Raw genomic sequence first — 14,705 nt, forward strand, 5'->3', positions numbered from 1 at the left:
TGGTATGGGCCCCTTGGTGAGGGCCTTACATGCTAATTGCACTTTCTCCACTGTGGAATATCAGAGCTAATTTTGATTTCATTAGAAGTCTAGTTATAGGCTGCTGAGCTCACTTTGGGCTGACAGTGCACCAGCACTGGGGCTCCCCTATTATAAGCTGAATTCACCTAAGAGCTGAAATCACTGAGTGTTGTGTTAAGTAGTGGGGGAGCCTGAAGATATATTGTGGAGCAGTTCGATGTGGCGCAGTGTGTGGATGGCAGGAGCTGCTTGTGGGCCGTGGAGCTGAGTGAAGGAGTTCGTGGGGCGGCTGGCGGAGCGGAGCGGAGCGCAGCTGAGCGAAGGAGTTCGTGGGGCGGCTGGCGGAGCGGAGCGCAGCTGAGCGAAGGAGTTTGTGGGGCGGCTGGCGGAGTGGAGCGCCACTATGGAGCTATGGGGCGGTCAGCTTCAGATCACATAAGGTGCCTCTTACCCCTGTCCCATTTCCACCCAGGTTGGGAGGTAAAGCTCTACAGATAAACTTTCGAACTCTGGGGCTGCCCTGACCAGGGACAGAGACTTTTGGGGCATTGGACTTTTGGGACTTTGGGTGATTTGGGGTTGCTGGACTCAAGAACCAAAGGGAAAAGGGCATGCCCCAATTTGCCTGGGGTGGGGTTGTTTTTGCTCATGGGTTGTGTTATGAATCCGGTTGGTGGTGTTTCCCCAACATAATGCCACATTGTTTCTCTCTGTTATTAAAAGACTTTTGCTACACTCAGACTATGTGCTTGCGAGAGGGGAAGTATTGCCTCTTGGAGGCGCCCAGCGGGGGTGGTATATATTTGTCCCAGGTCACTGGGTGGGGGCTCGAGCCAGTTTGCATTGTGTTATTGGAATGGATCCCCTAGGTATTGAACCCGGCCCTTGTTGCTGCCAACTCTGACGGGCAGAAGGGTTACATAATATAAATTCACAGACATGCCTAGGTCCTACTGTAAGAGTGGCCATGTAAATACTAGGCAGAATCAGCCCCCCCCTCCCCCATCAAATCACCCCTTAGGTAAAAACCTTAGCAAATATATAGGCATTGCCTGAAGTTCAGCAGAGCCAGGCTCTGTCAGCCTAAGGGGGAAGACGATTACAGCGTCAAGGGGTCGGCACTGACACCCCAACTTTGAGGACTGTCAGAGAGAGTCCTAGCTGCCCCTTGGGTACAGCTGAGAAAGGTGACCGCTGGGTAAGCAGGCTGCGGAACAGTGCATTGAAATGAATGAGAAGCCAGCACATTCTACCATGGTCTGTGTGGGGAACGCCGTGGAGCAGCCGCATTTTCCACTAGCAGAAGTTTCTGAGTGCTCTTTAGGAGGGAGCAAAGGCATGGGCAACAAGGGCCAGGCCTGTATCCAAGAGGAAATGTCACGCTCTCCTGGCCAAACAAAGAGCACTCCTTGAGGAAAACCCTCTGACCTAGGAATGATAAGTCTAGCAGAGTGATGTTTTCTAAATAACAGGAAGTTACTCCTGGGAGCTGCTGGCTCCTTTTTAACTACAATTAATGGACAACGTTAAATAATCCCACTCTTACTATGTGTGTTTTTATTCAGTGGGACTCATTGAAACAGCTGGAATTAAAGGACACTCAAATTTTCCAGTCCCTGTTGCTCCAAGCAGGGAAAACAAAGTGGATGCTTGTCACTATGGCTAGTACTGAACAGCAGGGGGCTGCCAAGCCCTGCAGAACTCACCCAGGCAGACAGCAATGTGACTATTAGCCACCAGGGGTCAGCAAAAGAACGTGATCGTGAGAGCCAGTCACATTTATACATAAGACCCAGTCCAAAGTTATTCATAATTATATCTTTAACTGGAGTCACTAAAAAGGGAAACTTTAGAGCAGTTTTTAAGGCAATGGGCCAGATTCAGCCCTAATTAATTCAGCACCAGCTCTTGTTGAAGCTGATGAAGTTTTACCTTGTCTAAATTTGATTGATTATACTTTGTTTTATTAGCAGTTAGAGAAGTAAATGTGTTCCCAAGAAGAAACTGCCCCTTCCTAGGAACCTAATAATCCTGGGTAATTATATACTCTCTTATATTTGAGGATCTCGGAGCACTTTGAATGAAGCCTCAACAAAATGCAAGGTAAGGAATATTATCACCATATTGCAGGTGGAGAAGCTGAGGCATGGAGTGGCAAAGTGGCTTGCCCAAAGTCACACAGCATGGCTGTGGCAGACAAGGGGGTCTCCTAACATCAAAGCCTCCCTTGACCACTAGAAAATGCCACCTCCAAAAAGACATATAGAAGATCTTCAGTAAACCAGACTGAACTGGGGGCCTGTTTAAAGTTTGCTTTCATTAAAAAAAAATAAAAAATCAGTCTTGATTCCTTAGCCCTGATGGAGCATCTCAGGACATCCCACCACTACCGTCACTCAGTGGGATTAGCTATGTGTAACTGGGGCCTGCAACAGGCAGCCTGCCGTCAGGTCTGCTCTCCTGTGTATCCCACTATCTGAGAGCTCAGTAAGACACGCAGTTCCAGGCATGGGGATGGCGTAGCGTGGTTGGATTTATTATTTCCTGCACACACCCTCCTCTGTGCTTCCCTCCTCAGATAGTTGATGAGGTTTTGTGAAAGCAGGATGCTGTAGAGCAAGAAAAGACATTGTCACCTCCCCCTCTAGGATTCCCGTCTTGGGTGAGTTGGGACACTAGATGATGTCGCAACTCCTTGCCAAGATTTTCCCATTGTGATGGCTTGCAGAGTTCCTTCCCCTTCCCCCACCCACCAGATCCTGCTAAGTTACTGGAATTACTGCAGTCATATTATTAGCATCTCCAGACCACACATGAGTTCCCCTTGGAAAGTGACTTACGCTCGCAACTCATTGCAACAATAGGGCCTTGTCTAGCCCCTACCTTGTCATTTGCCACCCCCATTTTTCTCTCTGAACGCGGCAACGGCTTTATTCTTAGTTTTGACACCACTAATTACTAAAGCAGGCCCCCAAAGCAGAGCTGAATCCCACTGCCCAAACTCCGGAGGTACTGCTACAAAAGGAGCCACAGCTGAAGCACCTCTAACTTTGAAAAACAAATTAATCAAGAAGGGGAGAGGAGCTGCAAACCTAAACCCAGTCATGGGCCTCTGCCACACACCTAGTTTGTCAGCACAGTCCACCCAGAGACAGGTGAGGAGGTGTGCAGCCTGCATAGAGATGATCGTAAAATACACTGGAGAGGGAGGATAAAAATTAAACCTGAGGCAGTAGGGTTATGTAGCTGGTGTGGTCTAGGGGTAGTGTAACCCACACACCTCCTGGGTGTGGTGTTCTGTCCCATCTAGTGGCACCAAGACCACTTAGAGAGAGAGTTAAATGAGTCTGCTCTATAGCCTTAGCTAACAGCCAGTTGACTTTTCGCTCATGCGGTAGAGGCTCATGCACTAAACTCCAGAGGTTCTGAGCTCAATCCCGCCCGCCGACAACTCAGGTCTGTTGTAGCACAGTGGAGCAGGATTCCTGGGTCCTATATCCAGATTTTTCTACTGACTGTCTTCAGACAAATCCCTGAACCTGCCTAGCTGTTTTCAGTGTGACAAATGTGGATAATACCCACCTCTGCAAGTATTTGATCCCTCTGATGAAAAGCTCTCTGTAAGGTTTCAGAGTAGCAGCCGTGTTAGTCTGTATCCGCAAAAAGAAAAATTTATTTGAGCATAAGCTTTCATGAGCTACAGCTCACTTCATCGGGTGCATGTAGTGGAAAATACAGCAGGGAGATTTTATATACACAGAGAACATGAAACAATGGGTGTTACCATACACCTTGTAAGGAGAGTGATCAGGTAAGATGAGTTATTCCCAGCATGAGAGCGGGTTGGGGGGAGGGGGGAACCTTTTGTAGTGATAATCAAGGTGGGCCATTTCCAGCAGTTGACAAGAATGTCTGAGGAACAGTACGGGGGGGGGGGAGAGAGGGTGGTGGAAATAGTTTTACTTTGTGTAATGACACATCCACTCCCAGTCTTTATTCAAGCCTAAGTTAATTGTATCCAGTTTGCAAATTAATTCCAATTCAGCAGTCTCTCGTTGGAGTCTGTTTTTGAAGTTTTTTTGTTGAAGAATTGCCACTTTTAGGTCTGTAATCGAGTGACCAAAGAGATTGAAGTGTTCTCAGACTAGTTTTTGAATGTTATAATTCTTGATGTCTGATTTGTGTCCATTTATTCTTTTACATAGAGACTGTCCAGTTTGGCCAATGTGATCTTTTAGTGAAGATAACAAATAAGGAGGCAGGGTTCTTGTGCTATCTCTACCACTGACATCTTGTATGGTCTTGAGAAAATCAATTCACTTCTCAGGGCCTCAGCTTCCCCATCTGTAACAATGTGACAATAATTAATTAATGGTGGTAAAGTACTTGGAAATTGTCAAATAAAATGCACCACCTAAGTACAGGGCATAAACAAAATCTACTACTGTGATGGTAAGAAATATGCCAAATAAATAGCCTCTGTTTACGTTAGGCCCTAACGTAAATACTCACTTATCAAGTGACAGTTCTACTTCTCTGGATCCCTTGTTTCCATGCTCCCACTCCTACATGGGACAGAAAGACACAGCCCACGCCAGTTCACATTGCCCACTGCCTCTGGTCTCTTCCTACAGCCTCAGGCTCTGTTTCTGTGGCCTTTCTGTGCCACCAGAGACTGAAATCCTTATCTGCAGCCAGGTCCACTGCTGAACTCTGAGAATGTGGCTCCTTTGCACAGTGTTACAAAAAAGCAATCCAACAGCAGCAACCTGAGAGCAACTCCTTTGCCTCCAAACCTGGGAAGCTTGTCTGTGCGCTTCAGTTTCAATGCCATGGCAGAGGCAGTGTGGTCCAGCAGTTAGAATAGGATTCATGCGGTCTAGTCCCACCTGAGTGTGATCTTGGCTAAGGCACCACTCCTTCATGTGCCTCAGTTTTTCCTTTGGTAAAATAGAGCTAATACCAATCAAACAATGAGGGCGGGGGACAGGGGAGTTAGGTAATTAACATTTGGAAAGTGATTTGAATTTGACATAGGAATAGCCAGTATCCACCTAGTCCAGAGCAAGTTTTCACACAGCAACTACTGCCCATCACTGTTGACCTAACCTGGAATGAACCAGATTACCTAGTGGTAACTCTTTGGGTTCTGTGCATGTACATTCCCTAGCACAATGGGGTCCTGGTCTGTGGCTGGGGCTCCTAGGGGCTCCTGCAATACAAATAATACAAAACAATAACCCTTTAGTCACCTCACTTTCCTCTTTCCTTGAAGTGCAGAATTGTGATCGTCGTATTAGCCAGCAGAGCTGACCTATGTGCCATTGGGTATTTCAGACCTGATGACTCATCCAACATTTCTAAAGAGGTGACTGAGGATGGAGAAGCCACCTATATAATTAAAGCTACACATTATCTTGCTGGGGTTTCTCAAAGAAGAGGTTTAAGGAATGTAAATCGCCTGGGTGTTTTATGAAATCTCCAGAGGGGTGTTAATTTTGTATTCACCCTCTCCCTTAGTGGTATATTTTTACTATCTTCCACAATCAGTCGTGCTGTAGCTCACAACTATAAATATTTTGGCATTGCCTGACAGCTGCAATGTTCCATATTGTTCCACTTCAAGCTTCACATCATCCATTATCCAGGCCCCTTTGTAGCAGAGTTTCGGTGCGGACTTCCTCCTGCTAAGCCCAACAGAGTGCAGACCTCCAGCTGCAATGCAGATCAATGCCAGGTACATTAAGAGGCAACTTCAAAGGAAGGAATGATCCCACCCCATGTGGTGTGAAGGAGATGCAAACGGCAGGACAGAACCACTAGAAATATTAGAGGTGTCCACTCACAACCCAAGGAGATGGGGTGGTTGGAGAGAAAGGAGGAAGACAGAGAGGTGGAGTAGTTTGGGAGAGGGGTTGAAAGGAGAAAGGGAGTTGAGGAGGGAATGGAACGTGTCCTGGGGAGAAAGTGGGGTGGGGTAGAGGGAGAGAATAGTGCTCATTGGTGGAGAAAATGGGATAATTTTGGAAGGAGGAAATGGGATGTCTGGGGGAGAAGGTGGGTGATTTGGGGTAATAGAATGGGGCTGTCTGTAGAGAGAAAGCCCATGGCTTGTAGGAAGTGAATGGAGGTCTCAGGGGAGATGGTGGAGTGCTTTAGAGGAAGACAATAGTGGACGTAGATTGGGAGGCATAGGGGCAGACTGTTGGGAATTTGGGTGGAGAATGTACAGGGCTGTGAGGGAAAGAATGGAAGTGTCTGTGTGGAGACTATGGATCCCACTGTCCCCAGCCTCCTTTCATGGTAACAGCTCCCTCCAGTCGTGTGCAAACGCCCTAGAAGAAGCCAGTTTTGCTGCAGGCCTTGCAGCTGATGCCTCGGTCGTTTCTGACATGTCGCTAGCGGGGAGAGATTTAACATGTACTTATTCAACGTCGCTAAAAATACTTCAGCAGTTGCGGGGAATGATGGAGGAGGCTGATTAATGGGGGAGGAGGCAAGGTACTGGTGACTTGCAAGTGCTGAACCGCAGTGTTCAGGTACTGAATTTGGAGGGCTCCCTGATGAGAAACCACTGAATAACCAGGAAGTCTCTGTCCATACAATCTGCTGTCAAGTGTCACTTTATATCAGGAATAATGGGTGCTGGGGTCCAGAGACACCCTCCTAATAAATAAAGTCTGATTAAAGGGTGGAAATTACAACATTAGGGTCTGGTCTAAATCAGTCAGGTTCCTGCTCAGAAGGTGCTAACTCAGTTTCCCTGGCCAATGCAGAGAAGGTCTTATCTCATTTCATTCCAGACAGGCTTGTATGTTTCTTTGTTGCAGTGAGTCCCTTTGCTGCCATGTCTGGACTGACTCACAGCGCTGCAAGCCTTTGTCTACTTCCCAGTTTCCCCATGTGGTCGAGGGAGCAGACGGGGCAGAAGGCCATCACTCACACTGACACCCTAGGGCACAGCTGGGTGGACCATTCTCTTTTCCTTCCCTCACTTGGTAGATCCTGACCACCAGGTGTATCCAAACCCATATTCTGCTGGGCTGTGATGCTTGCTTCTTCCCCCAGCTCCACAACTAGGTTTTTCTCTTCAGCCCATCCAGGCCCAAGAGGGGGGAGAGATTGTTCTCTCTCCTGCCCCCATATGGTGGAGAGAGAAGATCTATGGGGCATTTGAGATGGGGGAACGCCCCAGGTAGAGGAGTCGGCAGAGCACAGAGAGTCACTGCAGTCAGGTGATGCCAAATGCCCAGGAGATGATCGGGGATATTCTTCCACACCAGACAGCTCTGTTCCCATCCCTGTTAATGAGAGATGCGCCTACATGAAGAGCTAGGATTCAAACATCCTTGAACACTGAAGGCGCATGGACCCAGATCAGAAAGTGCTTGGATGCCATGGTGACTGGCACATTAGAAATTCAATAGATTGAGGGAGCACATTAGAAATAGATAGCACTTTGCAGCCTTGGCCCTTCTCTGCCAGTTATTATTATTAAAGATGATGTTTCACATCAGCTTCAAACTCCTGTGCAGGGAGAGAACAAGTAATCTCAGCCTCCTAGAAGAAGATTGTCTGGATATGACAATGTTCAACCCCAATGGGCTCTGCCATGCTGCATTATTTAAGCCCGGTAACCAAATTTAGTAACCACCCCCCTGAGGCACTCTGAGAAAAAAGCAGCTCCTAGAGATTCATTCCCCAGCAGCAGTAAATCCAGCAGTAGCTGTTGGCTTCTTCCCTTAAAGCCAACTTTACCTCTCCTTCTCCAGGCAGGCTAGAGTCTGATTCTCCATTGCCATGTACCTTATGTTGTCATTTACATACATGCAAAGTGAGCACTGAGTGAGTGTGAAATGCTACTACGTCCAAATGACTCTTTTACACCCCTGTGCACAAAGGTGAATGGTGACCTAACATGCAAGGCAGTGGAGAATAAGGCCCACACAGTTTTTCTAGCAGCTACACTTGGTGGGACTAGAAGTCATTAAAGTTTTCAACCCTTATGCTTCAGGGCATAATGGGATCAACTGCTGGGGGGTCAGGAAGGCCACTCCTCCCCACCCCCACATGCCAGGGTACAGCATTGTACAATGAGATGCACAATGGAGGCTAATCTGTTGTAAATGACCGGTGGGCCTGGCCCCAAAACCCAGCTCCAAATATCCCTCAAAGCTGGAGCCTTTTCCCTATTATAAAGAACAGCAAAAGGACAAGGCAGGTGATTATACAATGCATTGCAGTGAGGGGGGATCTGTCCACATGCACCCTAGGCACTTGCCCGCCCCACCACCATTTTCCTGCCTGCTTGTTTTTAAGAACCAGGTGCCTTTCCTAACAGCATTCCATTTCCCCATCTGGGCTGCAGTCTGGGTCTCCTGGGGTATTGCTAGGAGACAACAGAGCCCAAGGCAGGGTTTAAGACCATGCTGCCCTAGGGGATCTGGGTGAAGGAGGGGTGGGATAAAGTAAATATTTAACCAGCACCAGGCCTGATGTGAACACTCATCCATTGTTTTATTTATCATTACACAGGGGTGACCTCATGTTTACACTGAAGGCAGCAGAAGGGAGCTCTCCCTGGATCCCAGCAGAGCTGGCTTCAGAGTTCTGGGATTTACCTTGGCATGCGAACAGGCTGTTTCATTAAAAGCTGAGCTCACACACCCACCCACCCACCCCCCCCGTGGGAGCCAGGAAAGGATGCTCAAACCTGCCTGGACCAGAGGTGACTCCCACTGTAATGGTTATTAACTGCAAGGCGTGTCTGCTCCAAGGCGGCGAGCAGATGCCGCAGCCTCTTAAACCCATCTGCCGTCTCTTGCATCCCTCCTTGGCCCCTGCCCGGGGCCTGGCGCGCAGCGAGACGCAGACTGGTGTTTCAAACGCAGGCTTTATAACCCTGTGTGGAATAGGGAAAAGGCATGAGCCCAGCTGAATGGCCCCAGGAAGAGTTTGTATAATTGGAGTGTGCATGAATTGTCATCCTGATCCACCTCTTGTGTCCCAGCTGAGCCACTTCCGAGCTGCCAGGGGAAATAGCAATGGTTTCAGAAGGCTGTTCATTGCCTTTTTCCCAGTGGAACGCCACACAGAATCAACCCTCCTGCCCAAGCTCCCTTTGGTCTCTAGCCATTGTGACAGATTGGCCAAACTAAGAACATTTGGGGTATACTTGGAAGGGAGACCGTCCAGGCAAGGGATAGCCTGGGGGCTGCATGAAGCTGTCTTGATAACTCAGTAGGCAATGCCGTCTGCTTTCCCCCACACACCAGCTAGGGGTCAGCTGTGTTGCTGGAACTGCCCTTTTTCAGCAGAGATGTATCATCACCTGACCAGCTGTGGTTATTAAAGTTCCTTGGCATTTTTTTCAAGAGCATCTATATTAGTCCCATGGTCCTGGCCAGATACTAATGTGGGTCATTTATGACCTTCCTTGGACACTGTTTCAAATATGGCCCACACAATAGTAACCCAAACTCATCACTGTCTGTCAGTCATGTGATTCGTATGGCATTGGGTGGGTCTCAGTCTTCTTCCCGGGGCCCACATCACAAAAGTGACCACCATGGTTGGTGTCAGTGTTGGCCCCCTTTGTTGACACTCCTAGCACAGAGGCTAAAGTCAACATAGACCATGGAGAGTGAGCTACTCTCTACTTCTTAGACATGGTCCTGTGGCCCATTCTGTTCTTGCCTTCTTGGCTGAGACTGCCAACAAGGTGGTGAGCTGGGACAGCAAGGGCTTTGGTGATGGGGACACTGGCCCATTGGGAAGGGAGCCCAGATAGGATAGAGATGACTTGCAGCCACTGTTGAACTATTCTGAATCTGAAACCACAGCCTGGAGAGGGGGGAAGTTCTGGGATTAAGATCTAGCAGCCACCCATTTCTAATCTTTTCAGAAGCCTTGTCTACACGGAGAAACTGATCAGCACAGCTACTGTGGACTAAGCTATTCTACAATCGCTATTCCGGCATAGCTCCACATATGGACATTGTATTCTGGGTTAAAAATCACTTTTCTTCTGAGAGAATTACTCTGCTTGGCAAGTCTGACTGACTCCCTACCCCCCACCCCCCCTCCTTCGTGACATGAAGATGACGAGCCCTTTGGAATTAGATTGCAAGTTCTTTGGCCAGGGGCCACGCCTGGGGTGTGTTCATGCAGTACCTAGCACCATGGGGCTAGAGTCTCAAGCGGCTAACATGACACCAATAATAAACTGAGCACCCATGCAAGGTGAGCGTGCAGCAGCCAGGGAGTCTCAGCCCTCCCACGTGGAAGCCAGGCTGGGAAAATAAGAATAAAGATCTTAGCGTGATTACAGCAAAGGCTTCCAGCAGCTATAATGAACACACGCCTGTTTGGCAAAGGGTTAGGGCTCCACCTCGCTCTCTCTCCAGGGAACCGCAGCAAGGGCACAAGTGGGATCCTTATCTGATGACAGGGAGGGTGGGGAACATGTATCCGTCCAGCCTGGGATTTCCCTGAGACTATCACAGAGCTAGTGCTAGTCCCAGGCAGACCCAGGCCAAGTGAAGCAGCTCCAAAAGCAACCCACAGGAAGGGGAAGGCGTAAGGCTGTGTGTGTGAAAAAACAGATGAGCTTAGGCCAGTCCAAAGCTATTCTATTAGGTGCTCTAAATGCAAGGCCCAGCAGTCAGTCAGCAGCCCCAGACTGTTCCGCCATGCTAGCTGGGGCGGGCAGGGCTCTATCTGCTAGGGGGGAAGTTGAGGCAGAGGGTGTTTCTGGAGTGGGTGGACTGGCAGGCAGGGAGGGGAATAGTGGCTGTTGACCAGGCCAAGGGACAAACCTGCAATGTGTCTCAGCTGTGATGTGGGAGGAGGCCTCCCGTTTCCTGCTGGGGCTCAAACTGACTTGTACAGTGCTCTCGTCAGTACCCAGCAGCGTGGGCACTGGAGCATGTGTGGGAAATAGCAATCTTTTCCTGCAAGGATGGGCCCTCCCTGGGACAGCAGGCTTCACAGCCTGACCCTGGGACAGGCTTCCGCGGGGCTGAACTGGCCAGGGTACAGCCTAGGGTGTGGTGCTGCAGGGTGGGAGCCCTGCACCAGCCCGGGGAGGAGAGTGCAGTAAAACAAGGCAGCACAGGCTGCGCTCGTTGGCCTGGGAGCTAGAGAACCGCAGGGCAAATGTGCAATCCAGCAGGCTCAGCAGAGACTCCCCTTTTCGACTCATCGCAACTGAGTCGCGTCTCTTCTCTACCATGAGACGCCCAAACGCTGGTGTAACATCCTTAGCTTCAGATGAGTTACACTGGGGGTGAGCTTGGCCCACTGTTGATTGTTTTTACATCTCCCGGAGGAAGCTGTTTCCCAACTGCAGCCTTCGCATTCCTTGTCAGGTTCGCTCTCTGCAGCGCTGACATCCACCTCGAGCGGAAAAAATCCTGTCAGAGCATTCAGCCCTGCAAACGGCAGGCCCAATGCTGCTCCCACTGGACTCAAAAAGGGAGCTTTGCCATTGACTTCAGCAGGAAGAGGATCGGTCCCTTGGCTAACTAACCTCTGAGCCCCAGTTGCAAGAAGGCTGGGGAGAGAATTTCTAAGAGGCAATGCTAGAGAGGAAGTGGGTGCAGGAGAGGGGAGGGGGGCCAGGGAGGTGGAGAGGAGGAATACGTATGTCATGGCTTACCTCAGAGCCAGAATTAGAAGCTGGGTAAAAAAATAAAATCACAGCAGGAAATAATGTGTTGCTTAAAATAGCAACATCAAGTGGGAGAGAGAATGGGGAGTGGGTGGCGTTTGAGGTTGCTGTTCAGTTCCGCCCTCAATGGCAGGCTGATTAATATGTCTGCACTTCTTGTGTTTATGTAACAAAGGCCACTAAAGGCCAAGGCTGTATTTTTGTTCACACTGCAGGGGAGTCTGTGAGCCTTTTCTCCCCCCCATAGCATTAAGTGGGAGGACACGCACTTGTACTTCCTGCCCCAGAAAAATCTATGCTTCAGCAGCATGCACGCAGTTAGGTTGCCATGGCTTGGCCAGCTGGAGCAGAGTTCCTCAGTCCTTGGGCCGCGTTTTCTTTCTTCCCCACACAAAGCTCCTGCTCTCCAGAGCATACCTGCAAGCCCGCTCTTTGTATTTCGTAATGAATCATTGATATGTGAGACAGGTCAGGGAGTCCATTTCCCTGCCAGTGCAGGGCTGTTCCCTACAGTATATTTAGTCCCTGGCACTTCCCTAGGGAGTCTTAGCTCTTTCTAAACTGTGGCCCATCCACATGGTCATGTGCTGTGATCTCTGCTGATCTCACACACTAAGCCAAGGCAGCTCTGGCCAGTACCTCCAAAGACAGATGGGAACCCCGCCAAGAAAACCCAAAGTGCTGTAGCAAATTGGTGTTTCAGCAGGTCTCACTGGCCTCCGCACCTTTGAATGGTGTGGGAGGATGCATTGCTTGAGGCACCCTCTCTCAGCTGTGTGGTAAAACCAAGGCCCTGGCCACCAGTGACTATGACAAATCCCACAGCAATATTCATAAGGTTAGGAACATTAGCTCTGGTCTCCTGGCTACATTCCAGCTGAGGGGATTACATTTTGCTTCATTACAAATTCTCCTGGCAGTTTCAGTGGATACATTTTTTAATACCGCACCCCTGGGTGGATGCTTGGCAGAGGAGATTGGTCTCTGGCGCTAAAGACATGAGCCACTACTGGGTGAGCTAAAAAAAAAACTGGCTCTTTTACCCCAGCCTGTAGCAGGCTCATGAGCCACCGCTAAAGGGAGCTAGAGCGCCACTCTGAGTGGGCGTGGGTCGCACATGCCCCTTAGCTGAGGAAGCTCATCCCGAACTTTTAACACTGCCCTACGACAGAGAGTGATGCGGAATAGGTGTAGGTTACCCAGTATTCTTCTCACTTCCTGCCCTAAGCTGTTGGCTGGTATTTCTGTAAGATGACAAACAGCTGCTGAGTTCCATCTCTTCAGTGGCTCCATTTCAGTGGCAGGTGAAGCAATCTCTTCACAATAGTTTGTAAAGCCCCAATCTGCAGTGAGCACCGGTGGTTGGGACCCCCTGTGCCACGCGTCCTTGGTATGTCTTTAAACCCAAAGTCAGTTTTGGAGTGTGCCAATAGGGCAATATTGGGTCAAAAGTTGTGGGACGAAAATTGTTATATTAATAGAATGGGCCTGATTCTCCTCTCATGTACACCGTGAGAATTGTCGAAGCCAATGGAGTTAATGCTGGTGTCACTGAGAGGAGAACTGGACTCAGAGGTGATACACACATTCCCACAGAAAGAGACAGGTGGAGCGGAATGATTTGTTTAGCCAGGGCATGCAGGAAGTTGTGAACAGTAAAAGTTCCCAGAAAACTCAGTCAACATGGAGAAACATGTAACTTTCTGGTAATTAAATCCAATCATAGTAAATAGATCCGTCCTGATGTTATCCTTCCAGTCAAATATAGTACCTTCATGGAAGAAATTCCTCAGTATGTTTCCTGTCCGGGGCTTATACTTGCCAGGGATTGAATTTCCTGTAAATCTAGAGTAAGGAATGGAAAGCAAACAAGCTAAAAAGGAAATCAGGAGCTACATATTTTAACCTGTTCTACAAAGATCAGTTTGAACAGATGCACTTTTCCCCACTCTAAAAATAAGCATGAAGCACTTGGGTTTACAAGTATTAATGGGGTTAATTTTCATTGCAAATTCTTATTTTTACTTCACTCCCTCTATTTTTTTAATTTCCAGCTGCGATTCTGTGACTTTCACAGCCTGCAAATGAAAGAGGTTGTTTTTGCCAATAGCAAAGCGCTGTGCATCCTCTCAACCATCTGGAAATGGGCTTTTTTTTTAATTCCCCTCCCCTTAAAAAATCTTTGCCTTCCGGAAGCTTTTCAAGCATCAGAGTGGATGGTTACGTAAAGAATTCATGAAAGAAAGAGGTTTCGTGGTAACAATTAAAAGGCCGAAATATAACAAATCTGGTGGCTTTTTGAGTAACTGGCTCTGACCAAAACTGCCACCATCAAGAAAAATAGGTGGAATGGAGAGTGTAGTCTAGCAGCTAGAGCAAAAGACAGGACTCCTGGGTTCTATTCCTGGCTGTACTGTGGACCTCCTTTGTGAACCTGGGCAAGACATTTAGCCTTTCTGTGCCTCAGTTTCCCCATCTATAGAACAGAGATAATAATACTTTTCTATCTCATGGGAGAATAAACCCATTAATGTTTATAAAGTGGCCGGAGATCCTGGGGTGAGAGAGGCTATTAAAATGGAAATTGCTATTACCGCTATATTCAGAGACAAACAGGGCTGTCTGGGAGCCAGAGACTAGACTTGAACTTGATCATCACTCACCCCAAGGCAACTGTTACGTGACCACACTAGCCAGGAAATTGCAGGTCTGCAAGAGGAGACAGAAAAGGAGCTGGAGCCATATTGACTGGTACAAACATGCTTACGGTGTCCAGCTGAGAATGAGTAACAGCTGCTTTCTCATCATCCCGATTTCTCTGTCACTACTGAAGTGCTGCTCTATGCTGAAGTGTCCCATTGCTGTGACTCAAGTCTATGAGTCATGGGCTGCATCCCTAGCACTCACTCCACTCACTCGCTGGGATGAGATCGCAGAAATCACAAATCATCTCTGGTCTCCTATGGCGACTAGTCATAGAAATATGGATGGCTATTTACAAACAGGTCCGGAA

Source organism: Lepidochelys kempii, chromosome 3, assembly GCF_965140285.1.
Source record: "Lepidochelys kempii isolate rLepKem1 chromosome 3, rLepKem1.hap1, whole genome shotgun sequence".
In the NCBI taxonomy this organism is placed as follows: Eukaryota; Metazoa; Chordata; order Testudines; family Cheloniidae; genus Lepidochelys; species Lepidochelys kempii.